Source organism: Arachis hypogaea, chromosome 3 (genome assembly GCF_003086295.3).
Source record: "Arachis hypogaea cultivar Tifrunner chromosome 3, arahy.Tifrunner.gnm2.J5K5, whole genome shotgun sequence".
Classification (NCBI taxonomy): domain Eukaryota; kingdom Viridiplantae; phylum Streptophyta; class Magnoliopsida; order Fabales; family Fabaceae; genus Arachis; species Arachis hypogaea.
In genome coordinates, this window is record NC_092038.1 from 42,161,099 (window position 1) to 42,164,511 (window position 3,413).

A 3,413-nucleotide genomic window follows, 5' to 3' on the forward strand; every position below is an offset into this window, starting at 1 on the left:
TCTGAAGCCTGCCTCTGTAAATTGGGTACCGTTGTCTGTGGTGATGGAGTATGGTACCCCGAACCTCGTAATAATGTTTCTATATAGGAATTTTCGACTTTTTTGAGCGGTGGCATTGGCTAGGGGTTCTGCCTCGATCCATTTTGTGAAATAGTCTACTCCTACTATGAGGAATTTTACTTGTCCCGATCCCTGTGGGAAGGGTTCGAGAAGGTCGAGGCCCCATTTCGCAAATGGCTAGGGTGAGGTCACGCTGATGAGCTTTTCTGGTGGGGCAATGTGAAAGTTGGCATGCTTCTTGCATGGTGGACATGTCCTTACAAATTCTGTAGCCTCCTTTTGTAGAGTTGGCCAATAGAATCCCGCCCGGAGTATCTTTTTGGTGAGAGCTTGCGCTCCGAGATGATTACCACAAATGCCGCTGTGTACTTTCTCCAAGACTTCCTTTGTGTTGGAAGTTGGTACGCATTTTAGTAAAGGTGTTGATATCCCTTTTTTGTACAGCGTGTTGTTTATGATAGTGTAGTATTGTGCCTCTCTTTTCATTTGTAGGGAGTTCTTCTGTTTTGAGGTAGTTTATTATGGGGGTCATCCATCCTTGATCCCGACCTATTATGGCTAGGATTCTTTCTTCTTCTGCTATTGACGGATTCTGTAATACCTCCCGGATGAGGCTTCTGTTGTTGCCCCCTGGTTTGGTGCTGGCTAATTTTGAAAGGGTGTCAGCTCGGGCATTTTGTTCACGAGGTATGTGGTGGATCCTACATTCCTCGAGTTGTCCGAGCTGTTCTCTGGTTTTATCCAAATATTTTTTCATGGTCGAATCTTTAGCTTGGTAGCTTCCTGTTATTTGTGAGGTGATGACTTGTGAGTCACTGTAAATGTTGAGTTTCCGAGCTCCAACTTCCCTAGCCAGCTTCAGACCAGCTAATAGTGCTTCGTATTCTGCCTGGTTGTTTAAGGCCGGGAATCCGAATTTAAGGGAGAGCTCAAGTTGAGTTCCTTGGTTACTTTCAAGTATCACACCCGCACCGCTTCCTGTTTTATTCGAGGATCCGTCTACGTATATGTTCCATTCTATGGGGATTTTCGGGATGTCAGTAAATTCTGCGATGAAGTCGGCCAGGTGTTGCGATTTGATGGTTGTACGCACCTCGTATTGGAGGTCGAATTCGGACAACTCGATTGCCCATTGTAGGATTCTTCCTGCTAGATCTATTTTCTGCAATATCCCTTTTACGGGTTGGTTGGTTCGAACTTTGATGGTATGTGCTTGGAAATATGGGCGAAGCCGCCGAGATGTGAGGATCAAGGCGTAGGCAAACTTTTCTATTTTCTGGTAGTTCAATTCGGATCCCTGTAGTGCTTTGCTAACGAAGTAGACGGGTTTTTGCCCATGTTCGTCTTCTCTGACTAGTGCTGAGGCTATTGCCCAGCTCCCTACTGCGAGGTATAATACGAGCGGTTCTCCTTCTCGTGGCTGAGATAGGATAGGTGGCCGTCCTAAGAACTCCTTGAAGTCTAGAAAGGCTTGCTCACATTCTGTCGTCCATTCAAACTATTTTCCCTTTCTTAAAGTAGCATAGAAGGGAAGAGATCTTATCGCAGCTCCTGCTAAGAATCGGGATAGAGCGGCCAACCTCCCGTTGAGTTGTTGTACTTCTTTGATACAGGTTGGGCTCTTCATGTTGAGTATGGCTCGACACTTGTCTGGATTCGCTTCAATCCCCCTTTGTGTGAGCATGAAGCCCAGGAATTTGCCGGCTTCTACTGCGAAGGTGCATTTTGCGGGGTTGAGCCGCATGTTGTGTTTCCTGATAGTGTAAAATACTTGAGTCAAGTCGGATAATAATGTATCTTCGCTTTGTGTCTTTATCAACATATCGTCTACATAAACTTCCATAATTTTTCCGATGTGATCTGAGAAAACTTTATTCATTTGCCTTTGATAAGTAGCTCCTGCGTTCTTGAGACCAAAAGGCATCACTATGTAACAGTAGTTTGCTTTCGGTGTTAGGAACGAGGTTTTTTCTTGATCTGGTGGATACATAGGGATTTGATTGTACCCTGAATATGCGTCCATGAATGAGAGATACTTATATCCTGATGAAGCATCCACTAGAGCGTCGATGCTTGGGAGTGGGTAGGGGTCTTTTGGGCAGGCTTTGTTGAGGTCGGTGTAGTCGGTACACATTCGCCACTTCCCATTTGACTTTTTCACCAAGACGACGTTTGCTAGCCATAGTGGATATTTGACTTCCCTTATGAACCCGGCCTCAAGTAGCGCTTGTACTTGTTCTTCTACAGCCTGAGCTCGTTCTGGTCCAAGTTTTCTTCGTCTTTATTGTACCGGCCGGGATCCCGGATAGACTGCTAACTTGTGGCTCATTAGTTCGGGATCAATACCTGGCATGTTGGCAGCTTTCCATGCGAAGAGATCAACATTATCTCGTAGGAACCGTATTAGTGATTCCTTTATGTCTCCTTTTAGGATCGTGCCGATATTAGTTGTTTTATCCGAGGTGTCTCCGATCTGGATTCTTTCTACTTCTCCTTCGGGTTGTGGTCGGAGATCTTCTCGCCTCTGAGCTCTACCGAGCTCGATTATGTGGAACTCTCCTCCTTCACCTCGGAGGTTTAGGCTTTCGTTGTAACAGCGACGTGCCATTTTTTGATCTGTCTTTATTGTAGCTATCCTTTCCGCAGTTGGGAATTTCATACATAGATGTGGAGTTGAAACTATTGCACCGAGTTGATTTAACGTTGTCCGACCTATTAAGGCATTGTAGGCCGAGCTTACGTCGACCACGATGTAGTCTATCTTGAGTGTTCTGGATTGGTTCCCCTTTCCGAAGGTTGTATGCAGCGATACGTATCCCAGCAGTTGAACTGGGGTATCTCCTAGTCCGAACAGGCTGTTCGGGTATGCTCTTAGCTCTTTTTCTTCTAGACCGAGTTTGTCGAAGGCAGTTTTGAATAAGATGTCGGCAGAGCTTCCCTGGTCAATTAGTGTACGGTGAAGGTTGGCGTTTGCCAGTATGATCGTAATGACCATGGGGTCGTCATGTCTCGAGATGATTTCGGATGCGTCTTCCTTGGTAAACGTGATTGCTGGGATGTCGTGGGTTTCCTTTTTTCCTTCGACGTGGTATACCTCTTTGAGGTGTCGCTTGCGAGATGATTTGGAGATTCCTCCTCCAGCAAATCCGCTGTGTATTACGTGAACGTGTCTTTCCGGTGTGCGAGGTGATCGTTCAGATCGTCCAACATCCTCATCCCTTCTTCTTTTTCTTGGTTCGTCATCCCGATTAGCCAAAAATCGATCTAGTTTTCCTTCTCTTACTAGTTTTTCTATGATGTTTTTCAAATCGAAGCATTCATTGGTGGAATGCCCTCAAAGTCGGTGGTATTCA